This window comes from Protopterus annectens, chromosome 16.part0 (genome assembly GCF_019279795.1).
Source record: "Protopterus annectens isolate FY-2018-M chromosome 16.part0, PAN1.0, whole genome shotgun sequence".
NCBI lineage: Eukaryota > Metazoa > Chordata > Ceratodontiformes > Protopteridae > Protopterus > Protopterus annectens.
The window spans coordinates 420,256,859-420,284,278 of record NC_056750.1 but is presented as its reverse complement, the minus strand read 5'-3'; the positions used below and the strand labels follow the sequence as shown (position 1 = coordinate 420,284,278).

The 27,420-nt window shown below is 42.5% G+C and overlaps 1 protein-coding gene across 8 annotated transcripts in view; it reads left to right on the top strand.

The window, feature by feature from the left end:
* The window catches only part of SCAI (suppressor of cancer cell invasion), a 2,763,600-nt gene that overhangs the window by 693,548 nt on the left and 2,042,632 nt on the right, over positions 1-27,420 (top strand). Inside the window, exon 5 of one of the 8 annotated variants that reach the window (XM_044058026.1) lies at positions 13,446-13,526. The exons of the other annotated variants lie outside the window; for them this stretch is intronic. The gene's annotated coding sequence lies outside the window, so the exon portion shown is untranslated. The remainder of the gene's footprint in view (positions 1-13,445; positions 13,527-27,420) is intronic. 8 annotated transcript variants of the gene reach the window in all.

The window sequence follows — 27,420 nt, the reverse complement described above, 5'->3', positions numbered from 1 at the left end:
AACTTGTAATTCAAAGTGGAAAGGAATGATGAGAAAACACAGGGTAAGCTCAAGAAACAAGGCGAAAGTGGGATTTTGGATGCAGGCCATTCAAGGAGAATAACGGTAATCATGCAGAATATTGTAGCCATAAAGTAGCAGAAAGTGTTCTAAGAACTAAACCAACACTGGAATGGAGAAAGGAGGTTCTGCCGGTAGGGATGACTGCAGTTAGAGATACAAACAAAAGGCAAGAAAGGGCTGGAATTTATTGGAGAAAACTGGCAAAGGAACCAAAGTCTTGGGAGCAAATAACTAGAGAGTGAAAGATGATAGACTGGGAAGATACCAAGAATTTATTTGGACTACAAGTTAGAGATTGCCTTCCCTATCTGGGATTGATATCAGAGTATAGGCAAAGAGAAAGAAAAGCCAGGGGGGGCTAGACGAAAGACCAGCACCGGTAGAGTTTTTAATAGACTCTAGAACAGAGGTTGCCTTTAAAAATGTATAATTAGTAGAGTATGTAAAATATTGCATGATAACTATAAGAATGAATCAGAGGAGGTTAGAAAGGATTGGGAAGAGATATTGGATAAGCAATTCACAAAGAAACAATGGGGTATATGTGTATGTCTCCCAAATATGCAACAAAATCTAGAAGATGTAGGATTTTTGACTGGCAACGTTTGCATATATATTTTTATACCCAAAGTAGACTCCAGAGAATTTTTCCTCAGGCAGACAGTAAATGTTGGAGGTGTGAAGGGGAAGAAAGAGGTAATTGGGAACATATTTTCAAGGAGTACAGTGGGTTGATGGACTTTATGGATTCCCTGCGGGATGCACTGTCAGAGATGCTCGGTGGGCAGATTGGTCTGACATGGAAGATGATTTTTCTTAGCTGTGAAACTGAATCAGAATTGCCTAGACTTGGTAAGGCCTTGCTGTGTCCAATAATGGTGGTTGCAAAAAAAAAAACAATTACAAGAAAATGGAAAGCAAAATCAAAACCAACTCTTCTGGAAGAAGTGAATACAGTAACAGAGGTAAAACAACTAGAATTGAGATCTTTAGAAAAGGGTAGGAGCAAACTACATAGACAAAATGGGAATTGTGGGAACAATACATACAAGAGAATAATGAGGTCTAAAAGGTGGCAGGACTGAAATGAGCTATGTAATGTTTGAGTGAAAAAGATTGATTATAAGTGATGTATAATGTTTGCAACTGGGAGCGTGTCAATGTGGTTTGTGATGTGTGCAGCCAGTGTCATGGGCTCCCTCCTCCAGAATAGGCAGGCAGTCATTCACTTCCACCCTATCTACCTTGGTCTTTACAGTGCCTGAGCCACTAGTCAAGTCTGGATTGTTTGAGTCATAGTCAGTGCTTCATCTCTGTACATCACAAGGCCAAGACCAAGTCTGGCTGTTGATCTTGATGCATATCTGTAAAAAGTCTGTTATGTTCCAAGTTTACTAAATTTCTGTGTGGCTGTCAAATCACTCATCAGTCCATACACTGACACTGCCTATACTGTTTTTGGGAATGAGATGTCATCTAACATTGTCAAAGTGCCAACATTGCATCCTTGCCAGCTGGAACTGTTAAAGGGTGAAGAATTTGGAGTACCTTGTTTCCAAGAGGATGGTGATGGTTGACAAGACTGTAATAGAGGGGATCAGCACGAGAGTTCTAGTTGCACAGCCAGGTCATAGTATGAACACTTTCTCAAGGACCAGTGCTTTAGAGGGCAGGCTGAAACCTAACCGTATCAGAGGTAAGTCTACTGCTAAAATGTCTTTTTCAGGTCTTTTAGGTACTGTGCTCAGCCTTGACAAATTTGCCCATGTTAGTTCTGAGCCTTGATGGTTAGGGGATAAGGGGGAAGCACATCACAAATTCCCACCTTAAGAGTTATCTTTTGGGGTGTTAGGTCTTCTCAGTCCTTCACTGGTTGGCTGGAGCTCAAGGCTGACTGTCCTGATCCTGATGAATGGTCCCTTGTATTAACAAGTTACAGATCAGGGTATTTGGGACTGAGGCTTCCCCTCGCTGTCTCTCTCCCACAGACTAAACAGTGTCTATTAGCTTAGGTAGAAGGGGAGTTGCTAGGTCATCCTGCACCAAGGCTTGAGATTCAAGGTTTGCATATCAAGCCAGAGTTTAATATCTGGTTAAAGTCACTGGTGCTGCACCAAATCCTTAGTGAATATGACCATATGCAGCTAGCTCAGCCTTGAGCAGGCCTCTTTTTTTTTGCAGACACCAGTTTGATGTTTTCTGATACGTAACATGCAGCAGTTTACAGTCATCTCTAAATAGGAGCATGCAGGATCTCTTGCTGAAAGCTGTGTAGGATTGACTCTCACTACCTGACCCATTTGAGGAGTCTGAAGACTCTGACACCATTGCTTCTGAGATAGACAAGGGCAGCGAGTTATCTTCCTCTTCCCGCTGTTCTCCTGATGACCTCTTCCTCATGAGAGTCACTGTGGATTGGCCTTGGGCTGTCATCCCTTTCCCAAAGAAATGCTAAATGTGTATCTTGAGAAGAAGGTGGAAGAGTCCTTGGCTCTTCCCAACAATGGAAACAGCTGTTAGGATACTATTCTGGCATGCTGAAAGTGCCCTCTTTTCATCTGTCATCTTCAAGAAAGTGTGAGCTATTTACAAGCCCCAGTCTGAGTGAACAGAGTCCCTTACCAGGCATTCTAGGACTTAACTAATCATTTAATTAAGGTTATAAGGAAATGCTGCTTGGCCAGGTAGTGGATGTGCTGGTAAAGAAACAGGTCATCACCCTTGAATTGGACCTTTGTGGTCTCCATGCATCTATCTCATATCCTGTTCCTACCTGAAAAAAGAAGAAACCTCATTGCCATCAAAGTAAGGTTGTTCAATGCCACAGGATGTTGTTTCCTCCATTGCGGCCCATCTTCCAACTGGATGATTCTAACAAATTCTCTACTGTAGTCCTGACTTGTCTGGAGTTTTGTGTGTGTGCGTCTAGTAGGTTTTAGATATCACTTTAGGCCACATTTTAGAGATTAAAGGATCTTTCTCAGAGAGAACTCTGCTGACAGGCCAGAGAGTCTCAGAGAGACTTTTGTAACAGGCTGAAACTCAGCTGTCAAGAGGCTGCACTCATTTGGAATAGGATAGGAAGTTTAGTCCCACCTTTTTCTACTTCTGAAGGTGACACTGTTTTGGTCCCATATTCTTTACAATAGGGATCCCCTGCCAAGGGTAGCCTGATGTCCATCCAGTATACCAAAACCTTTAGGTTGAAATAGGTACGCCATACGTCACACGTATTCTCCCCATGGATGGCATAGGGTATAAAGGTAATGTACAAATTTACCATACTCAGAACTGAAAAGCCTCAGGAGGAATGACAGATGAAGGAGACAAAGAGGTAACAAGTACATCCAGAAGGAGAAAGAGAAGAGGGGGAGGATGCAGGAAGTCAATACTGCAGCAGTGAAGAGAAGGATATCTACTGTTACGGTAAGATTTTACACAACTATACTATGTTCTTTCATATCACTGTTGTAGTATTCTTTGCAATAGGGAGAGTACAAAAACTCAGGAAGAAAGTTGGGAAGTTGAAGGACCAGCACAGCCCTCAAGAAAACCATGTAGGATAGCCCTGGCAAAACTGGCTCTAGTCATAGATAGGGTTGCCACGTTTAGCTGCTACTAAAACCAGACCAAGGACACACCCCTCATACCTCCCAAAACCCAGCCCATTTCCCCCATATCCCGCCCACTCTCCGCCCATTTTGGGACATTACCACCATTGTCAGCTGAGGAGGAACACCCTCCTTTTGCATTCCTGATGACTTCTTTCTGCCGGTTTACTATTCTTTTCTGTAAAAAAGCATAGTAAATCCACTGATTTAACAAACTCCGATAGTCTGTTCTGTTTTTTTTTTTTTAAAACAGAATGTTGGAGTTTGCACAGTGTTTTCCAGACAACCAGACTGCTACTGTAAAGAATACTACAGCATTGAAGAGAAGGACATCTACTGTTACGGTAAGATTTTACACAGCTGTACTTTCATTTTTGAATGATAGCTCTTCAGGTATGTATGGCTGTGCTGCTACAGGATATGATGAAGCTCTTATGATATATTTTTTCCTGTGAATTACACAGGTGCATTTCGAATAGTGGATATACAGCTTTAGTGATAAGGAGCTAGCTAGATTTTTTTTTTGCATGTTCTATAATTTGAAGTTCTTGATTAATCATTTGGAATAGAGACCTTATTGAAGTTGAACTTTGCTTCTCAGGTGTCCCTGATTTTGCTTCAAATTTTTGTTCTGTCTCTTCTGAAATTGTGATTTTTGTGATAAAACCAGTGAAGATTACATAGATTAAATAATGGCATACGTTATAATTACTAACTTCCTATTCTTTACAAGACACTCATTTACATAAACATTCTTATTCTGTTAATTTTGTAAGTGAGTAGTTACAGTATTTTAAAATTGTCTCTCATTTAATGCCTTTGTCCCTGTTCATTTATGGCTTTGCCCCTAATTCTAGGGATACGGGTTAGACCAGATTTACTGTCTCTCTGCGTTAATTGATAAACCTCCTGGTGCGTCATGCTGTTAGAGAGTGAATTAAGTGTCTGTAAGACCAAAGAGGTATATCTGCAAAAGTTGAATGTTTGTCATTAAGAATTTCACTGTTTGACATTATAGAAATATAATTCTCCATGGAAATGGCTGAAATGCACCCTCCAGGATTTCTGTCATTACAAGGGAATTTGTTTGAAAGAAGCACCAGATCCATAAACTGTTTATTCTTCACTGCCATTTGATTAGTTGAAAGGCCTGAACATATCCAATGTGTAACATTCCTACATGTTACTAGGATGCCATGAAGGTATTTATCTTTTTCCTTCAGAAGAAAAAGACAAAAAACAAAACTTTGAGGAAAAAATGCAGTAAGTATTGCCATCCCAGAAAATAATTTCCTTTGTTAGACATTTATTCTTTACAGGAGCACAAGGTCAACAGAGACTGAGAGATATATGTGAGTAAGCTGCAGAATAGAGTCAAAAGTATGTGAATTTGAGAGAACTGAATTTTTCTCTGTTAAGAGATAAAATAATTTGTGGTATAAGAAATTATTGAAAAAGTGGTTTGCCTTTAGAAGAAACTGACCTGACATTATCAGAAGATGTGGATGTGAGCAGAGCAGGTGAAAGGCATTATGTTATGAAAAGAATGTGTGTAAGATAGTCACTAGTAAGGCATAAATGAGGTGTAGATGCAGGATTTGCTGTAAAGTAATGGATATGAGAGCGAGAACCATGTGAGGTTCCAAGATGGAAGCCTTAGAATACCTTACATTGTTCCACTTAAACCTTGGAGTAATTAGCTATAAGCATGAGGTGAAGCATTGTTCAATTTTTAATAATTTTTCCAGAATCAGTGTTAGAAAATGAGATCTTTGACCAAATAAATTCGTCTTTGGAAACCTGTATGAATATATAACTCCGGCATTAGCACCTCTTAGCTGACAAAAGATTTTCAGGCTCCCCTTTCCCATGAGTTCTCTGTTGCCAAAGTAAGTGTAATGCTGAGGTTATTAACATTTTTATAAAAAAAAATCATGCATCCTTTAGCTGCTTGATTTGGTGTGTACCAGTGAGTGAGCAAATCTTTTGTCTGTTTATCAAAGATCTGTTTTAACTTACGGTGCCTCTGTTACAGCTTTGTTTCTATTTTTTTTCCTTTACGCATGTCATTGTAGGCCTCAATCCCGAAGCTTGTTTTCCAGTTATGCCAGTGGTAGGTCTCTTTTGTCCACTTGTAGGCACACACAGATGTTCATTATTTGATCACTGCTTATATTTTGATATATGCTAAAATGATCAAAAAGTTGATTTAAAACCAACATATCAAACATTTTATCTCCTTAACATTCTTGATTCTAAGACAGGTTATTGCATGCAGCATTCAAACCGAGTGGATGATCTGCATGTAGTGTACACATTCAATTAAATTTCTCTGATACGTTTTTGTAGCATATAACTTTAATATGAAACATAAGATGTTATGTGATCCTATCTCGCCTACATTCTGACTGATGGGTTCGGAGCCGATCCTCGGCTCCGACTCGGCACGCTTATGCCAAAGAGCGAAGTCTCTTATTGGCTGAGCTTACTATATCCCAGGATGCACCACTACCAGTCCCCCAGATCTCGTTTGCCGCTAACAAGCAAAGACGTGGTCTCGAGCTGGCTGAGCTAAGTAGTGCTTTTTCACTTACTTTCCTGTCAGGAATTTCCTAAATCTTCAACAAAAAGCTGTTTTAACAGCTATCTCGTGTTTTTTGTGTTTGAGTGAGCATTTTCTGTAAAGTTTTTGTGTAGTGAATGCGTTTTTTTCTGACTAGAGGTCCCCTTTGAGTTTAAGGGCCTTCCCCTGTCAGTCCGTTGTTGTTCAGGTCCCGTTTTATTTAGGGGCTTTTGGACCCCTTTGGTTATTTTTGTCTATTTGTGACAGCCTTTGTTTTAAAAAAAAAAAAAAAAAAAAAGAGAAAAGAAAAGAAATGTTTCTGTGATTGTTAGTGTGTTTGGTTTTTGGCTAGTTACACTAAATTGGTTGCCATAATGTCACAGGCTCCTAGGCCTTCAGGATTTAAAAAGTGCACTAAGTGCAGTTTCAAGATGTCAATAACAGATGACCATTCTCTCTGTGTTTACTGTTTGGGCGCCAAACATTTGCAGGAGTCCTGTAGCGTGTGCCACACGTTTTCCTCGAGGGTCCTCCAAGAGAGGAAAAATAAACTTATTTTAAAAGGCCTTATTAAACCCTCATTTGAAGAGGCTTTAGCTTCCTCTCCTTCTCCTGCAAAGAAGAAAAGGGCGTTGGCTCCGACCAGCCCGTTGGAACCGACCGCCAAAAGACATAGGCAGGCTTCTCCTTCGGCTCCACGGACTTCGGAGCCGAGGGCGGAACGGTCTGCCTCGATGCCTCCAGCCTCGACTCCTCTGGGTTCGGAGCCGACGGCTGGGGCCTCGAGAGGCGGATCATCTTCATCGGCTCCACTGATCTTGGAGCCGATGAAGGTTGTCCGCTCAGACACTTCCACCTCGGCGCCGAAGCCCTCTTCGGCACCGATGGAAATTGGTTTGGACACTCCGTCGGCGCCAATAATTATCGAGTCGATTCGGAGCCGGTCCCCTAGTCCCTTGGAGCCGTTGGAGAGGCCTACTCGGACCCGTTCGGTCTCTTCCAGGTCATCAAGGATGTCAGATTCGGACATAGACAGGGTACTCCAAAGACTTTTCCAGTCCCCAGTCTTTCAGAAATTTGTTTTGGCTCCGACCCAATTGGCTTCGGAGCCGATAGCCCATTCCATTGCCATTCCTCCTCCGACCGCTTCGGCTCCGTCGGAGCAGGTGCTGATGGAGCCAGTAGAGATCCTAGGGTCGGCTCCGACCCTTACTCCAACCCCGGCCTTCGGGTCCGAGTTTAGCACACGGACTTCTTCGGCCGGGCCCGGGGGTGACGTTTCGGGACCAATGCTTTCGGTTCCAAGCCTCCCTCTCGGTGCTTTGGCCGCGGGACTTCCGTCTGCTATCATGGCTCCAGAGACTGGACCCTCCCAGGATTCTGGGGGTCCGGCCTTCAGAGCTATGAGGAGTGCCTTGGCCAAATCTTCTTCGGCCATCTCTACGGCTTTACCGGCACCTTCCCTGGGCATGGAGACTGGGTCTTTGGTAGTTCCCCTGTCTCTAGGCAGCGGAGCCCCGGGGCCTGAGGTTACCCCCACTGGTGGTTCCCCTCCTCCTGAGGGTCTTTCGGAGTTGTCTTCGGAGGAGCCCCCAAGGAAGAGATCGTGCAAGAGGAAGCACGTGGACTCCCCCGATGAGTCTCTTACATCGGACACTGATCTTGATGATGCGGAGGGGTCCCCAAAGTCGTCCTCGGATGATGTCTCATTTGCAGACATTCTAGAGATCCTCAAGCAACGAGGCGGCTGGAATTCCAAACCCCCCTCCGCTGATGAGTCGATGTTCCTCAAGGCCTTCGGGGCTCAGCCCTCCGCCTCCTGGGTGTCTCCGCCCTTCGACGAGCTCCTGGATTTGGTTTGTCGGAGGGCGTGGGAACATCCAGATACTGTGGAACCAGTGCCTTCTCGCCCTAACAAATTTTTGTCTGCCCCACCCGAGAAGGAGTTCTTAACGAAAGGCGTGGCTGTAGATGCCATGGTGGTGGCATCTGCTACACAGCAGGACGTGGCAGAGGCTTCAACGTCCGTTCATCCTCCTAATGAGGAGTCTAGGAGCATGGACCGGTATGGGAAGCGCACCCTGACTTCAGCGGCCTTTACTCTGAGATCCCTGAATTATTTGGCACATTTCACCAGACTACAGAGGGATCTGGTCAAGGAGCTCTCAGACTCCCTCTCAGGTAACCTACCTGAGCAGCTAGCCCAGTCGGTTAGCTCTCAGTTGGCTATCCTTACCTCGATTTCTAACTCGTCCATGAGGCTCATTTCATATGCGGCTGAAGGGGTGGGCAGAGCGGCAGGCACAGGCGTGGCTCTACGAAGACAAGCCTGGCTCCGTTTGCGTCATTTCGCGGAGGCCTTCAAGTCTTCCTTTGCCGACGCTCCCTTTGATGGGTCCTCTTTGTTTGGACCCAAGGTAAAAGACACTCTTACCTGCTGTGAGCAGGAGGGAAAGACTTTATCTGCCGTAGGAGCACGATTTTCCACTCCCTTTCAGCCTTATCCCAAGGCTAAAAGAGGAGGGAAGATGTGGTTCCGCAAATCACAGAAATTCTTTCCTCAACAGCAGGAAGATTCCCCTTCCAGAGGCAGAGGACGGGGAAATTTTTCTGGGAGACGCCGTCCCAGAGGCGGCAGAAGCCCCCGCAACACTGGAGACCGCGAGTCCTTTCGTGGCTCTTCAGCCTCCCACACTCCATGAGGGATTGCCCGGCTGTGCTGCTCCGGAGCCAGTCGGGTGCCGTTTTGCCAAGCACCTAAAAGCCTGGGAGTCTATCACTCAGGACAGATGGGTGCTTCGGATTATTGCCGGAGGTTACACCATTCCCTTTACACGCTCACCCCCACCGTCCAAAAAAATCCCGGACCCACCACCCAGTCAAAGGGAAATTGCAGCCGTAGAAGCTTCAAAGCTGCTAGAAAAGGAGTCATCCAACCGGTCCCCACAGACCAGATCGGATCCGGAAATTACTCAAGGTTCTTTTTAGTGCCAAAAAAGACAGGGGACCTGAGACCCATTTTGGATCTCAGCAAACTAAACCAGTCCGTCATGAAGTCCAAGTTCCAAATGGTCACTTTACAATCCATTCTCCCATTGTTGGAGAAAGATGTTTGGATGTGCTCCATAGATCTCAAGGACGCCTATTATCACATACCGATACATCAGGCGTCCAGGAGGTATCTGCGCTTTAGCCTGGGAGACAGTCATTTCCAATTTTGTGCACTGCCCTTTGGTCTCACCACAGCCGCCAGGGTGTTCACCAAGTGTTTGGCAGTAGTGACTGCTCACCTGAGGAGTCTCGGCTTCCAAGTGTTTCCCTATCTGGACGACTGGCTCCTGACTGCCACCACCAGGCATCTACTACTAGAGAACCTACAAGCCACCATCTCCCTGGGTGTTTCCCTGGGAATTACATTCAACTGGTCAAAGTCTGTCTTGCTGCCTTCTCAGCGCATAAGATTCATAGGAGCAGAGATAGACTCAAAATTAATGCGGATCTTCCTTCCTACCGAAAGGATACAAACATTACAAAATCAGGTCCGAGCCCTGCTTCTAAGATCCAAAGCTCCAGCCAGGATGGTCCTGCAACTTTTAGGTTCAATGTCTGCCACGGTTCTCCTAGTTCCTCTGGCAAGGTTGCACATGAGGATTCTCCAGTGGCTATTATCGACACAATGGTCCTTTCAAGATCTCCCCCTCAATCATCACATACTGATTACAGAAACGTGCAAACGGGACCTCCGCTGGTGGCTTCTGCCATCCAATCTGAATCAGGGAAGACCCTTTTTTATACCCCCTCCGGTGGCCACCTTGACTACGGATGCCTCCCAGACGGGGTGGGAGGGGGCATTGTCTGGGCAGGTCAGTTCAAGGTTCTTGGCTTCCCAACGAAACATCTCTCCATATCAATGTGTTGGAAATGAGGGCTGTACTTCTGTCCTTACAAGCCCTCCACAAGTTTCTCCCTCAAGGCATTATCGCCATCCACACAGACAACATGTCGGTGGTCTGGTATCTAAACAAACAAGGAGGGACCAGATCTTACCCCCTTTGCAGAGAGGCCATGAGGGTGTGGGATTGGGCAGTGGCTACCAAGCGCTTCCTGGTAGCGACCCACATTCCAGGCAAATCCAATGTATTGGCAGACAGACTGAGCAGGACTATTCTCTCTCCTCACGAGTGGTCTCTGAACGAAACAGTAGCAGCTCAGATTTTCAAAGATGGGGATTCCGTGCTGCGACCTGTTTGCAACACCACGAAACACGAAGTGCAAAAGGTTCTTTTCCTTGACCCCGCGTCAAGGGGAGACAGCTACGGATGCTCTAGTCCAACCTTGGCCAACAGGACTGCTTTATGCTTTCCCTCCGATTCCACTCCTCCCCAAAGTCATCCAGAAAGCTTCCCAATTGGGGTCCACAATGATTCTAATTGCTCCGTACTGGCCTCGTCAAGTATGGTTCCCCTTCCTACAGAAATATACTCTGGATGGTCCTTGGTTCTTGGATCTAATTCCGGACCTTCTGGTTCATCAGTCGGGATAACAGCACCAGTCCCTTCACACTTTGAAATTAACAGCTTGGCTCCTCCACTTCCGACTATAGTCAGAAATCACACCTTGGACCCGGAAGTTATTCACATTTTATCTTCAGCCCACAAACCCACCACTAAGAAGTTGTATCACAGTAAGTGGAAGAGGTTTGCTATCTGGGCTCAACTCAGAGGATTAGACCCTATTACTGCCCCGATACCAGAGGTCTTGAAATTTTTAACATCCTTGTTTAATCAAGGATCTTCAGTCTCTACTATTAAAGTCCAACTAGCAGCTATCTCCAAATTTCACGATTCCACAGACCCACCGTTGATGAGCAGCAGATTATGTAAAACTTTCATGAAAGGTGCTGTGCTTTTAAGACCCCCAGTTTTTCATCCTGCGCCTCCGTGGGATCTTGATTTGGTACTTCGTGCCTTAACATCTTCCCCATTTGAACCGGCTGCTACATGTGAGTTGAAATATCTGTCTTGGAAAACTGCCTTCTTAATTGCAATAACCTCTGCAAGAAGAGTTTCAGAACTTCAAGCCCTATCTATCAAACCACCGTACTTGATTTTTCACAAGGATAGAGTATCACTTAGACCTAATCCATCTTTTGTCCCAAAAGTTTGCTCTAATCTCTGTCTCCAACAATCTTTAGAGCTACCAGATTTCTTTCCAAAATTTTCAAACAAAGCGGAATACACCTTCCATACATTGGATGTTCACAGACAATTGCGCTTCTATCTAGATAGGACTCAGCAAATTAGGAAAACAGATCAATTGTTTGTGTCCTTTTCAGATAATAAACTGGGTAAAACCATCACTAAAGCTACTATTGCCAAATGGATCAGAGATTGCATAACTCAAGCTTATTCCTCTTCAAATAAGCAACTTACAACATCTGTCAAAGCTCACTCTACTAGAGCTATGGCTACCTCTATTGCATTCCATTCCAAGCTCGCTATTTCTGAAATTTGTGCTGCGGCTACTTGGTCCAACCCGCACACTTTCATTTCCCACTATAAATTGGATGTGGCATCTAAAGGACGAGCATCATTTGGTTCCATGGTACTCAGGAGTGTTTTCCAGTGAGCCACCCAGGATTTAGGTGCTAGGGACGCTGTCCCATCAGTCAGAATGTAGGCGAGATAGGATCACATAACATCTTTTAGTTATGTACTCACCATAACTTCAGATGTTTGGGATCCATCTCTACATTCCTAATACCCACCCTCCTTCCCCTGCCTTGGAGATCAGAAGAGATTGAACGGTTTGGGTTCTACTGTTTTTTATCTTGTATCATCTGTCAATGTTATATAAGCAGTGCATGCGTGTGTGCATGTATGCGGACAAACTAGATCTGGGGGACTGGTAGTGGTGCATCCTGGGATATAGTAAGCTCAGCCAATAAGAGACTTCGCTCTTTGGCATAAGCGTGCCGAGTCAGAGCCGAGGATCGGCTCCGAACCCATCAGTCAGAATGTAGGCGAGATGGATCCCAAACATCTGAAGTTATGGTGAGTACATAACTAAAAGTTAATTATAATTGTTTTATGAGTTACGTGGAGTAAATGATATCAGCTGGTCTGGAATTTTGTTATTTATTTCAGCTGTACTGTGTTGTATAATACTTGATACAGCACGGTAATGAGACAGCTTGTGTGTGAATTAATTAATTTTTGTTGTGGTACCTTCAAGACAGTTTTTTTTTTCTTTATTTTTGCAGTCCCTTCAGCCACCATGGACTGAGGGTTAGTCTTGTCCTCTGTGGCTGTTGGAGTGCCCTTGTCGTTCAGGGGAGAACCATTCTTGTCAGTCTGTGAGTAAGGAGCAGTGAATGCTTCACTGACTAACCACACTCGTATGCCTGTCCTCCAGGATGGTTTGCCTGCAGGAGTCCATCTACTTCTAAAGAAATTCCTGTCAAAAAGAAGCAGAAAGTTAAACCTTTATGCTGCATTGTCTCTGTTACTTTTGACAGAAGTGGTTTATTGAGCTCAGCTCAGCTTAGGGCTTATTTCAGGCTGTTGACCTTCTGTTTCAGGTATTACAGGTAAGAGAAGAAGGACTTATTCTTTTTTAAAGATTTTGAGCATATTGAACAGGAAAATCATTTTCAGAGACAACCTCTGCTTTTTCTCTTCAGTAACTAATTTTGAGGAGCGTAATTCTTCTGATAGTCCCTTAGAAGAATTTTCTTTATTTGAGATCCATTTTCAGAAATCAACCAGTTGGTTCAATGTGGACATAATGATATTTCACTGTCCTTGAAGAAATATTGTGATTTACTACAAATGGAATTTCCTGAACCTATCCCTGTTCTTCTGTTTTTCCATCATTGGAAGATGTGTTTATTACAGCCTGTAACTTGCCTGACATACAGCCTGCTGCCCCTAAAGAATCCGGTAGATTATATCAAGTTTTGTTTTCCAACCACAGATCTGAAGGTATGGATTTCTTTGGTAAACCCTGCTGCTTCTAAACATCTGGTAAATGCTAACCCCCCCTCCTCTGAAAAGGATGGGAAAGCTTTTGATAGATTTGGTGAGAAATTATTCACTTCTGCTACTGTTACTTTGTGAATCCCTTGTTAAGCTCATATGTTAAAGTTTATACCACTTTTCTCTATTCTGAGGAAAAATGTATGAATAATCTTATTGCTGCTGTCTTAGGTGACCAAACACTCTGAAGTATGCTTATGATTCAGCTGATGCTTCGTCCTGAGCAACTGCCACTGGAGCAATTATGAGAAGGTATGCTTGGCTAAGTACACAACATCTAACTGAAGATGTTAAATGCTTTAATGCTGTGCTCTCCTTTAGATCAAGAGTTGGTATTTGGACCATCTGCTGTTGAGTTCTTGAAAAAGTGCGATGAGAGAGGGGAAACTGATTCAGGGGTTACTCTGATTTTTCAGCCTGCTTTCTCCAAATGTATTAAAGGTTTCACATCCACCTGTATAACAAGAACAAGTAAGCAGACAGAACAAACTTCTGGCAAGCAGACATTTAAAAAAAAAAAAAAAAAAAAAAAAAAAAAAACATGTTAAGGAGACACCAAAAGGAAAGGAAGACCCCCCCCCCCCAAGAAAAAAGGCCAGTCCATTAAGTCTGAATTACTATGCAGAGTCATCCCCACCCTTTTCATCCTGGCAAGCCTTTAATCCCTTCCAAAATCTGGCGTTACATTCTTGTATTTGGTAACAGGTACTCTCTGACAAATGGGTTCTGAAAGTGATGCATCAGAGATGCAGATGGCAGCGAGAGTCTCTTTTTTCCCTTTTGTCATTCAGCATCTGCTGACACAGGAATAATAGAAGCGTTTCCCCTTTCTGTGAAAAGTATTTTTTTTTTATTCCAGAATGTTACTGGTACCAATGAAATAAGCTTCTTCGAAGGCATTGCTTTTCTAAACCAGTTGGTGGAAGTCCCAAATTTTAAAATGCCATCCCTTCAAAACCTATTAGCCCCGATTATCCCTTTAAGTTTTTACTGACCCTAGATTTGAAGGATGCTTATCACATTTGTGTAGCTTAAGATTTCAGAAGTTCCTTATGTGTTGCTGTATCTGGATTATCCTTTCAGTTATCCACTTCTCGAAAGGCATTTGCAAAGTTTTAGCCCCAGTCTTAGTGGAGTCATGTTGACTCGACAAAGTTAGTTTTGATCAGCATAAGTTTGATAACTTCCCGTTGAAACTACCTTAAGTGAACATAAAAAACATGCTTTTTGCAGGGGCCGAGCCCCTTGCACATATGGGAGGACACCCCCAAACCCCCTGAACTTATGTGTATATATATATATATATATATATATATATATATATATATTTATGTGTGTGTGTGTGTGTTTACCAACTCCAGGGTTACTCAACAGTAGAGAAAAAGGCAAACTAGACTGTCAGCAAAGTTAAATTCACTGAACAATGCTCGCACATTTTACATTTGGCAAAACTCACTTCACCGATTTGATTCATTCTTATTATAGTTTATTGTAGACCGTAGAGTATCCAGATTTGTATTTATTCAAAAGAGTTGCTTACCTTTGCAGAGTCTTTTTCAAAGTGTCAGGAATTTCTTGTTTGAGTGCAAGATCTCCTTCACATACTTTAGTATCAAGAAAATAACCAAACGTCTTGTTTGACGACTCCTTACAGGATTATTTTCCTAGGGTGTCTACTAGATACCTCACTTCAAAGAGCTTTTCTTCCACAGAACCTAGAGATTTTCCTGAATTATTTGCTCTTGGTCCAAAGCTTAACCAAGGTTTTTTTCAGGATGCTAGGATTTATGGCATTTGTGATCTCACAATTCCTCTAGCCATATTCCACATTAGAAAGATTCACTGGTATCTAAAATCTGTATGGTCCTGACATCAACATCCCCTTACATTCCAGTTTCCTGTAAAGTAAAAGTGGGGTCTGTTCAGATTATTGAAACCACAAAAGGTCGAATACCTCTTGATTGACCACTTCTTGTCGCACTCTGAAATCTGTCAAACTATCATTTTCACAAACTGCTTCCCACAGTAAGTGACCAGTGGGCCATCATTTGTAATTTGCCCTTTGTCCCTATTGTAGTGCAATCTCGAAGTTGGTATATTTAGTTGGGGGGGGGTTATTGCAAACAGTAGATTGGCCAGCATGTACTCATAGTGGGAAAGATTTTCACGGTAGCAATTCACGTTCAACAAATAGGGGTTGGTGAAGAGGTATTCGACCTTTTGTGGTTTCGATAATGTGATATAGACCCGTAAAAGTGCAGGGTTTTTAGGACAAAATGAACATAACAGAGCATATAAACATAGAAGAGATGTTGGCAGAAATAAACATGTTCAACTCTATCTATGGTCCCCATAATTACAGACAACTCCACGGTGATGCATTTCATAAATAGGGGGAAACAGGTCTTACCCTGAGATATTGCTATTCAGCACAGTCTCAGTCTTCAGGTATCTTACATCCCATCAGAGAAAAATATTGTGGCAGACAAGCTGAGCAGGACCAGGACAGACCCTCATGAATGGAAATTGAATTAAGGGGTTTTCCAAAAACTGATTCAGCTGTAGGGAACACCTCAGATAGACCTGTTAACTTGCATTCACAACAAACTGGCAAAATTCTGCTCCAAGACTCCTTCCAAGCAGGCCTGGAAAAAGGATACATTTTGATTTCCTTTGACATGAATGTTCCTGTCATGCTTTTTCACCCTTTCCACTGATATCCAGAGTCATTCTTAAGATTCAGAAGGACTTCCCAGAGATCATTGTGGCGACTCCCTTCTGGCCCAGGCAACAGTCGTTCTAATGGCCAAGGCCAATAACCTCAAGCTTCCTCACAGACTTGACCTACTCACAGAATACAGGGCGTGTCTGGTATACCCCAGCCTAAAACAATGTCAACTAACTGCCTGGATGAAAGAGTTTGTAATACTTTTTAGGCACCAAGTTTCTGAGGATGTGCAGCAGGTGTTAGAAGAGGCAATGAAACCTGCTACCTAAGAAAACATATATTAGCAAATGGAAAAGATTTTTTAGATGGTGTCAGAACAAAAACCTGGACCCTTTTAAGGCTAGCATTTCTCTGGTTCCACAATATTTATGTGAGTTGTTATCCTCTGGCCTTTTTTTTGTTCAAGGTTCATTTATTGGCCATTTCAACTTGTCTGCCCATAGATCCTTCCCTTTCAAAGTAATCCCACATTAAAATGCTTTATCCTGTGGTGAGGGAAATTTCTCTTTGCAATCAGTAAAACTGTTTTCCATGTTACAAAACTCATATCAGCCTGATGGGCTGGTTCAAATGGAGTGGAGGTTATTTATTTATTCATTCACTCACTCACTCATTCAAAACACTGACATCCCAAGAAGGAGCCATAGAAAACAGATGGCTCCTTCTTGGGATGTCAGTGTTTTGAATGAGTGAGTGAGTGAATGAATAAATAAATAACCTCCACTCCATTTGAACCAGCCCATCAGGCTGATATGAGTTTTGTAACATGGAAAACAGTTTTACTGATTGCAAAGAGAAATTTCCCTCACCACAGGATAAAGCAACCAACTAGCAATAAGCCCATATGTAAAAGAAAAAACACGATTGCACACAGCAGGTTTCTTTAATCAAAACAAAGTAGACTAGTAAGCTCTTTCACGGATACACTCTGCTTCATCAGACTAACAAATTCTTGAGCCACATCACACTTAAAAAGCCTCACAAATACAAACAGACCAATCCAAAGAGTACAATTAATTAAAGCAATGCTAACAGTGTTAAAATACACAATAGTTCATCCTACAACTTTTCAACCATTTTATAAAATTCATTGTATAAATAGAAAGTATAATGTATAAATATACAGTAAAACAATATAAATCTATATCTACAATGTTGATGCTAATGCTAATTCTAAAAGAATAAAAAATGACTAAATATATATAATGAATATATAGTCATATAGATAGATACAATACAATAAAAACTATATAAAAAAACATCCACACCATCTAATGCTTAAGAAAGGTTGGTGTAGCTGTTGGCGCAAGCAGTGCCCATGGCTACGTCAACCTTCTGTATATAGTGCTCATCTCCAAACATAAAAACACATAAAAATGGAGATGGGCACTATATACAGAAGGTTGGCGTAGCCATGGGCACTGCTTGTGCCAACAGCTACGCCAACCTTTTTCTGGTACAATGGGAAATAAAAAATGTCCTTTCTAACAATATATATTCTACGTCTATTGTGTGGTATAAACGTTTTGTCGACATTTTTTTTGTTATGGCATGATACAGAGGAACGTTTGGATGAATTTTTATTATACGTCAACAATGTTACTACTTTTCTCAACTTCACTTATAAATACTCTACCAAGGAGATTGAGTTCCTCGATGTAAGAGTTAACATGGACGTTTTTCATTCAGTTTCTACTACATTAACGTCCTACACAATGGGAGCATGAGCCCCAAACACACTAAGCTGAATGTGTTGAAAGGACAGATTTTTTGCATTATGCATTTGCACAATGATGATAATTTATTACAAGCAGCATTGTGGTCATTGAAGCAAGAATTTATGGAAAGGGGATATAAAGAGAATGTGATAGTCAGATTATTATAGCTTGGAGAGAAAGACATGGTAGATGTAGACCCTACTATGAAAAGAGACGTATAGGTATGACAGGACTTGATAATAGCAGTGAGATGACCACACAGAATAGGAGTGAGGATGTTGGTAATGTACTCAGGATGCCTTTAACTTATGCCAGTAACATACATGGGGTATGTGATGTTATCAAGAATAATTGGGATATTCTTTCTAATGTTACGGAAATGAATGGAGTAATAGGGGATGAACTGCGTTTCACTTTCAGGAATAATAGATCTTTGAAAATTCATCTTTGTTATAAGGCTTTAGGTTCAATCTGACAGACTTGGCACCTACACATGTAGGAGATGTATGGCATGTCCCTATATTCACACAGGCAGACAATTTATACATCCACGTGTGGGATTTGAAATAGAAGCTACCTTTTATGCTGACTGCCACACTAAAAATGTGATGTATTTTAGCTACTGTACAGGATGTTTTGCTTTTATATAGGCAAGACTAATTGACTTTTAAAGGATAGGATTTTAGAACATTTAAGGGACATTAGGAATGCTAAAGAAAGTAGTGCATTGGCAATGCATGTGGAGGGAGAAGGTTCAACACATAAATTCAAATTTTTAGTGTTGGAGATTGTTTCTGCTAATAAGAGAGGGGGGGGGTAATTTGTATAATAGCACTGAAGCTATAGAACAGAAATGGATACTCTTTTTTTTTCAAGCTGATAAACTACCTGGTCTTAACAGTAGGGTATCCCTCAAACCTTTTTTAAGAGCCAGAGCTCTTAAGCATTAGATAGTGTGGATATGTTTTTTTATATAGTTTTTATTGTATTTTATCTATCTATATGACTGTATATTCATTGCATATATTTAGTAATTTTTTATTCTTTTGGAATTAGCATCGACATTGTTGATACAGATCTATATTGTTTTTACTGTATATTTATAAATTAGACTTTCTATTTATACAATGAATTTTATAAAATGGTTGAGAAGTTGTAGGATGAACTATTATGTATTTAACATTGTTAGTATTGCTTTAATTAACAATCTACTGCCAGTTCTTAGCGGACCGGAGTTCCGCTGTGGCGACCCCTAACCAGGAAAAGCCGAAAGACACAACAACAACAAGTATTGCTTTAATTAGTTGTATTCTTTGGATTGGTCTGTTTGTATTTGTGAGGCTTTTTAAGTGTGATGTGGCTCATTGAATTTGTTAGTCTGATGAAACGGAGTGTATCCATAAAAGCGCTTACTAGTCTACTTTGTTTTGATTTAAAGGAACCTGCTGTGTGCAACCAAAGTGTTTTTCCTTTTACAGTTTTACTGATTGCTCTGACTTCTGCAAGAAGAACATCTGAATTTTAGGGTCTCATGGTTGGTCAGCCTTATCTCATTTTCCACAAAGATAGGGTTTCATTGAGAAGTAATCCTTCACTTCTGCGTTAAGTGGCATCCAACTTGACTTTTTGCCAAGCTACTGAGTGTCATTTGTTCTTTCCAAAGCCTAAAAATGAGGGCGAAAATATTTTTCATACCCTGGTTGTCCATAGATAACTTTGATATTGTCTTGACAGAATTAAAACCTTCAGAAAGTTTGATCAGTTATTCATTTCTCATGAAGGAAGGAAAAAAGGGCTCATATCAAAGCAGGCCATCTCCAGATGGTTGTCTCATGCAATTTCCTTTCACAGCAACAAGGCAGTTCCATGCAGGGTCAAAGCACAGTCATACTAGGGCCTTTGCTTCATGACTGTTGTTTTTTTGAAAGGGGTGAATTCTATAAGTATTCTAGAAGCAGCACTTTGGTCCTGTGTACATACCTTTTGCAAAGCATGACAAACTAGATTCCTTTTCCAGGTCTAGAACAAATTTATTTTGGTAGGACCAATCTCCAGGGACTCCTGGACCTTTATCCTTCCACCCTCCAGTTATTATAAGCTATAGTAATTTACCCTTATAGCTGAGGTTACTGCAATACTGATGAAATGATGAACATAGTACAGTTGTGTAAATAAACTTACAGAAGAGTATATGTTCAGGTGATCCTTACTCCCATCCTCCTTATTTTTGTATACTTTTATTGCCACAGTGAGGACTGTGATTTTATGTAGCTAGCACTGACCTTTTCAGGTCCCTATTCTCCCTCTTTCAGGTGACATGAAAGCTCTGAAGGACTTGTTCCCCAGACCATATATTTTAGTCTGCTCTGCCCGAGCTGATAATGGTTTGGGTATGTGGAAGTTGCCCTTAAGCTCTGGAAGCCAAGCAGTTGTTATATCCTGGGCAGTATAACCTGTGTAGTTAAAGGAAAACTCTACCCTAGAACTATAAAAAATCTGTTTTTTTCACTCTGTCTTTATTTCCTGACCTATTTTAACACCTCACAATCACTCTAAGTGCTTTATTTGTAATTTTAGACTGTTTTCCACAACATGGCTACTAATGGGGCTTGATGTAGCAACGTTATCTTGTTCTCCCTCAACCCTTTCTCTTTCCCATAATGCTTTGTATGACTCATTCCAGACATAAAGAAGTAACTTTGAATTCCCATAATGGGATTTTTGACATTCACTGTTATTTTCTTTGTCTTCTGTAAAAGGACTGCTTCTTTTCTGTCTCTAAGGACTGCTTCTTTTCTGTCTCTAATCACCCTCATTTATGTTTGGCTCAGACCTTGTTTTACACTACACTTCAGTGTTTTCTTTTGTAGTTCAAGGGGAATTGAGAGTCCTCTACTACTTCAGAGGTGGTGTTAAAACTGTGACTGCACTGTGAGACCCTTGCAGAATCAACTCCTCTTAAACGATAAAAGAAAACCCTGAACAAAGGCCTGCAATTTAGTTACTTTTTTGGCTGTAGTTGGATGACTTCTAAGTATAGTGTAAAACAAGGTCTGAGGTCTTAGAGTGATTTTTGAGGTGTTAAAATAGGTCAGGAAACAGATAGAATGAAAAAAAAAAAGATATTTTTTAGTTCTAGGGTGGAGTTTTCCTTTAAGGCTACTGCAGCAGTGATCATTCTATCATCTACCGTTGTGGTAACTTTCCTTTCCTTTAATGCCTAGGTAAAGAGATACAGCATAAATATCCATGTAGTCTGTTCCAGTTTCAATCACACAACAAGACAAAGGAGGAACAAGTCATTTAAGCTATTTGACAAAAAAAAAGCCATGTCAGGTAAAAGCACCTGACCTGGACTATAATGCAGGCTCTAACATCATTTCCTTGATATAGCCATGGCATGCTTGTTGGGACAGGCTGGACAAGAAACTCTTTGTGATGGTATTCATAGTATTTTGTACATTATCTGCTCTCTGCCCCCTCCTTAAATAACTTTGTCAAAAAAGGTTAAATCAATGCAGCAGGAAGGACTTCTGACAAGTATGAGCTCACAGCAGCAGCACTTTTTTTTAGAACTCTGTCCTTAATTACCTACTTGGTGAGATCCTGGCATCTTTGGTCTAGACTAGATTCCTGTGGCCTGTTTGTTCTTGCCTTGGTTGCCTAAATAGCCAGCCCATTTGCCCCCACGGTGAGAGTTTGGTGGTAGGGAGTGTGCCAGCTTTCAAGTCCAAAAGAGTGGCCTACCCATCCCCCTTGGAGCCTCCCTCCTTGCAGCATCTCTCTTGACCTCCACTCAGTGTTGTCCGTTGCATGAAACATACCTCTGCACCCTGAGTTTCTCACCAATGCTTCCATGAGTAGCATGTGGTTTGCAGGTGCATGCTGTATGATCCAGTACTTTCTCTGAGTGTAACACGAGTGACTGTCCTAAGCAATCTCCCTCCCCTTAGGACGAGCAAGCTGGCAGAGACAATTCACTCACATCCTCTCCAGCCCAGCTCTTCAGCTGTCCAAGTCACTAGTCAAACTTGGGCTGTATACTTAGTATTCAGGGCTTCATATGTTCATAGGTAGGTACTAGGCTATCGGCCCAAGGGCCTACGTAACCCTAGCCAACAAGGTTCCCTGGCTTACGCCACCCAAGAAAGTTATTTTCCTGTGCCACTGTCGAGCACAGACACAGAAGTGATCCCCAGGGTGTATTTCCTATTTCCCATCCACTCATCAGGATTTTTCTTGAAGAGTGCTAATGAAGAACTTTGCTTGACATAGATGGGTAGCCTGTTACAGAGTATGGGAAGTCTCTGGGACAGGAATCTATCCCTCCATCATGTCCTTTTTATTGTGGTGACAAGGTTTAGGTCCCTAGAGCATGTAGCTCGGAGGGATTTCTTTAGGTGTAGTATGTCCAACAGCTCTGGGTTTGACATAGCTTTATATGTTAGGCAGAGATCACCTTGGAGTAGGCGATATGCTACGGAGTAAAGCTAGAGTTTTTTGAAACTGTCAGTGTAGGGCATTTGTTTGAGGCCAGTAATCCTCTTTGTGAGGTACTTCTGTGGCCTTTCCAGCTGCTGCAGATGTCTTGTGAGGTACATTCCAAAATGGGCATTGTACTCTATAATGGTCTAATGAGTGTCGAGTAGAGGGGAACAATGACCTCTTTTTTCCTGGATGAGAACCCTTTTATGATGAGGTGTGCCATGTAGAAGGACTTCCTGACTACTGTGGCGATGTGACTATCAAAGGAGAGACTACTGTCCACCTGGGTCCCAAGGTCTCTTGTCACGCATTCGGTGTTAAGTAGATTGCTGCCTATGTGGTAGTTCATGGGTACAGAGTTTTTACCAAAGGGGATGACACTGCACTTTTTGGCATTGAGCTTGAGGCCATGGCTCTGACACCAGGCATCTGTCTCAGCGTGGCCCTTCTGTAGGATGTCTACATCATTTGGGGACTTGACTGTGGCTCCTAGTTTGCAGTCATCTACATAGTTCATTAGCCAGAGGCCTTCTGTGTTAGCCTGTACTTCAGAGAAGTAGATACCAAACAGGAGAGGTCCAAGGACGGAACCCTGTGGTACTCCACTTGTCACTGCTTTGAGGTCAGATTTGGAGTCTGCAACTTTACAGTGTGGGTTCTGTCAGTGAGCCAGTTGGCAACCCATGTTGTGATGTAGGGATTTATACCTAGTTTAGTGAGTTTAGCTATAATTCCAGAATGGGGGATGGTGTCGATAGCCTTGGCGAGGTCAAGATAGGCTCTGTGAACCACCTTACCTTCGTCTACGGCTTTGGTGACTGCCTCAAAGAAGTCGATCAGGTTCAGGAGGCATGATCTGCCTTTCACAAACCCGAACTGGGTGGGATCCAGAGTTTGGAGGTTACCAATGTCTTTGTTTATGAGTTCCATGATGATACGTTCCATGGCCTTGCAGACCAGGCTCGTCAGGCTAATAGGTCGATAGTTCCCGGGATCAGTGGTGGCTCCCCATTTGTGGAGTGGGATAACTGTTGCTGTGCGCCATTCAGTGGGCACAAAGCCTGATGTGAGACTATTATTGAACATGGTGCTTAAGTGGGGAGCCAGTTCGTGTAAAATGCAGCCTGGGATGTTGTCCGGTCCCATGGATGCTGTGTTTTTGGCTTTAGAGAGTGCAGCTTTTACCTGTGTAGTTGTGATTACAGGATCACATTTCATCCCGGTATATCACACAAGGGTTTGGAAGTTTCTATTTTTCTGCTTAATCTCTGGTTTAATACCCATATGATAGCAATGATGTGACAAATTAGTGATCATTCAAGCAGTTTGCGCAAGGCTACATCTCATGTCGGCGAATATGGCAGAGACCAGCAGCAGACAGATGCCCTTACTTGGAATATGAAGCAGAAGAGAGCTGAGTATTTATTAGTAAAAACTCCATCGTAAACTGTGAGAATGGCACAGGTGCTGAATTTGTGAAGTCAATGGAAAAGTTTATTTCTAATGTAGAAGAGTACAAGTCAGGAAAAGGCAGTAAAATTGCACTTATATGAGATTCATATGCTGCAGATAGATGTAAAAGAAGATAAGAATCTGTTTGTATTTAATTGGGTAAAAACTGAAATTTTAGAGATTTATTTGATAGAACTGAAATGTAAAGTGAAGTGGAAGAATTGTCACTCTCCTGAAATTCCACAGAATGAAGAAAGAAAAATATCTGATGTCAATTTTCATTCTGTCCTCAACTGATGGGCTCAGATCCAGTCTCTCTGACTCAAACGTTGTTAAAGCTTGTGGCAGCTCAGAACTCTCGAGCTTCTCGCTTACCCATAACGCACCCAGCACTAAGTTACCTCAGATCTCATTTTTCACTTTTAGTGAAAGACATTGTTACCTTAACTCTTGAGCGCTTGTCAGATAAGTTTATTATTACATATTTTCTAGTCTAATGTCTCTTAGATTCTTAAAGGTTTTGTATTCCCCTCACCTATAGTACAACTAGTACCTTCTAAACTACTATAATTAGTAGTTTTTTCCCTTTTTTGACTTTACTACTGAGTGTATCTCTTTCGCGAATATTTATTTTCTTTAAACACTTGGGGTAGGTTTTTTCTCTACCATTGCTGGAAGGTTTTCCTCTTCTGCTTATCTTTCCCAAAAAATTTAAAAAAAAAGTTATCTGTTCTTTCTTAAAAAATTTTGCCATTGATGTAGTTTGGTTATGGTAGAAAAAGACCCCACTGGGTTTAGAAAATGTGTTAAGTGTGGACATAAACTTCCTCTGTCAGATGCCCACACTATGTGTGTGAATTGTCTGGGACTGCTTCATCTCCAGGAAGATTGCTGTATTTGCCATGGTTTCAACCCCAGGGCTTTTGTTGAACTTAAAAACAAGTTTATCTTGAAGGGCTTGTTACCCTCAGCCTTTGGAGAAGGCTATATCTTGAGATCAAACTCCCAAAACAAAATGAGCAAAAACCTTGTCTCCCAAACCTTCTACATCTTCTATGGTTTCAGACCGATCTAAGAAAAAAAAACAAGATGGATCCGACTCACCCTCTGATCTGAAAAAGAAAATACTGGTAGACCCAGCTTCCTCGGATCCAAGGAAAAACATATTGGATCTGACCACTTCCAGTCCTGTTGGTTCAGTTCACCTGCACAGAGCAAGATATTCACCTTCTGTGAATCTGGTGCCCCCAAGGGTACCCTTACCTTTTTTGGGCAGACCTAGGTCCCCTTCTTTTGTTTCCACTCATTCTTCAAGATGTTTGACAGAGGAAGATGTGGAAAGAGTGGAGAGGAAGAATATTTCTTTCGGCACAGGGTCAAATGGGTGTCTTACTGGCTCCTACCCCTTTGGTCAGACGGTCCGTTGTTCTATTACACCCCCTCTACATGTTCCTCCTCTGACTCCTTCAGCTGTCTGAGTCCTTCGATCTGAGCCTTCTGGCTCTTTTGGGCTTGGATCTGAAGATAGTAGTATCTTCAGATCCAAAGCTCAAGCTGAGTGCTCCGGTTCCATTGGATCTGGAAAACTCTCTGAATCAAAGCTTCCCTGTCAGATACAGGGTATTGTAGTTGACTCTGAAGCTTTTGGAGCGGTCTCTGCACCTTGGAACGTCAGCACTGGATAGCTTGGCTCCATCTTCTACCTTGGGGAGATTGCCTTCGGAGTGGAGGAGGACTGCGATCCAAAAGCTTGTCTTTTCTGATCCGAGGGCTTCCCTTTCTCTGGAGTGGTCTGCCTTTGAGGCTGTGAAGAGGGCTTTCTCTGCCTCAGCAGAATGGTCAGTTCCAACCACCTGGGATCCTAAGTCTTCGACTTTGATGTCTCTGCACGCAGAGCCTCATCACTCTTTGCCACAGGGACAGCCAGTCCGAGACCCCCAGGCTTCCAAACAGGGTATTTCAATTTCTTGTGATACCTCCCCAGAGCATCCCACTGAGGAGGTCCCTCAGAAGATGATGTGTAAGAGTGAGCACTTGGACACCCCAGAGGAGTCGATCACTGAAGATACAGACTTCGATGAAGGTGAAGGGTCCCCCATGGTCACCTCTTGAAGATGTCTCATTTGGAGACATCCTCAAGATCCATAAGCAGAGAGGTGGCTGGACTCCCAGTAAGTCTTCATCTGAGGACTCTCTATTCCCAGAGACTTTCAGTACTGGGATACTCCATCTGCAGATGAGCTTATTGAGTTAATCTTTCACCAGGTGTGGAAGAAAGCCGACACAGTTGTGCCAATGCCTAGGAGACTAGACAAGATTATGGCACCACCTTTGGACAAGCATTTTTGGGTAAGGGTGTGCCCATGAATGCCATGGTTGTGGCAGTGGCCACCAAAAAAAAACTTGCCAAAGAGAGTTCCACTGTTTATCCTACTAACAAGGAGTTGAGGGTGATGGGCAGGTTTGGGAAGAGTGTCTGTGCTTCAGTGACCTTTGCCTTAAGGTCGCTGAATTACTTGGTACGTTTTACAAGTTTACAGAGTGATTTGACTAAGGAACTATCAAAAACCCTGTCAGGATCCATTTTTGCAGAGGTCCATCATCCATGATTTCTCAGTTGGTTACCCTGAAATCCATTTCCAATTCTCCCTCAGGCTGATTTCACATGTAGCTGAAGGAACCTCAAGAGCAGCCGATTCAGGCCTTGACAACAGGAGACATGCCTGGATGCACTTATGTGTTTTTTTGGAGTCCTTCAAGTCATTATTCATCAATGTTCCGTTTGACGACACTTCTTTGTTTGGCCCCAAGGTGAAGGGCACATTATTTAAGTGTAAGAGGGATTGAAAGACCCTATTTGCCATGGACATTTGTTTTTCAACCCCTCAAAGATCCTTTTCTAGGACTCAACAAGGTGGTCAAAAGATGTGGTTCAAGAAATCCGAGGGTCCTTTCCAGGACACATGTAGAGGAAGAGGGGGAACTCCAATGGTTGACAATGCCCCCACAGCAGAGGTGGCCCACAAAACTATGAGTCCAGAGATTGATACTTTGACAGTCCCTACCAGCGCACCTGAATGGAGGCCCATTGCACCAGAGAGCCTGGCTAGATGTAACAAAAGATACTTGGGTGCAGAGGATTATTCTCAGAGGTTATATAATGTCTTTTTCCCTTACACCTCCAGTCTCAAGAAAAATCCCCAATGTTCAGCCCAATCAGAGAGAACAAGCAGCAATTCAAATACAAAAACTGCTAGAAAAAGAGTCATCCAAGAGGTTCCACAAAGCCAGGTAGAATCCAGAACTTGCTCAAGGTTCTTTTTAGTGCCAAAAAAATAGGAGATTGGAGACCAAGTATGGATCTCAGCAACTTAAACAAGTCAGTTTGATGCACCAAATTTTGGATGGTCACGGTTCAGTCCAGTCTCCCTTTTCTGGGCAAGGACGACTGGGTGTGCTCGATCACATAAAAATGAACAGATGATCCAGAAGACACATGCGCTTCCAGCTGGGAGTCCATCATTACCAGTTCAAAGTTCTTCCCCTTGGCCTCACCATAGCCCCCAGGGTGTTCACCAAATGCATGGCAGTGGTAGTAGCTCACCTGAGACTGCTTGGATTCAGAATGTCTCCCTGCTTAGACGACTAGCTCCTTACCGCACTAACCAGCCATTACTAGTAAAAGCCAGAGATCATTTGCTTCACCTGGCATTTTCGTCGGGAATCACCATCAGTGTGCACAAATCTCATATTCAACCAGTTC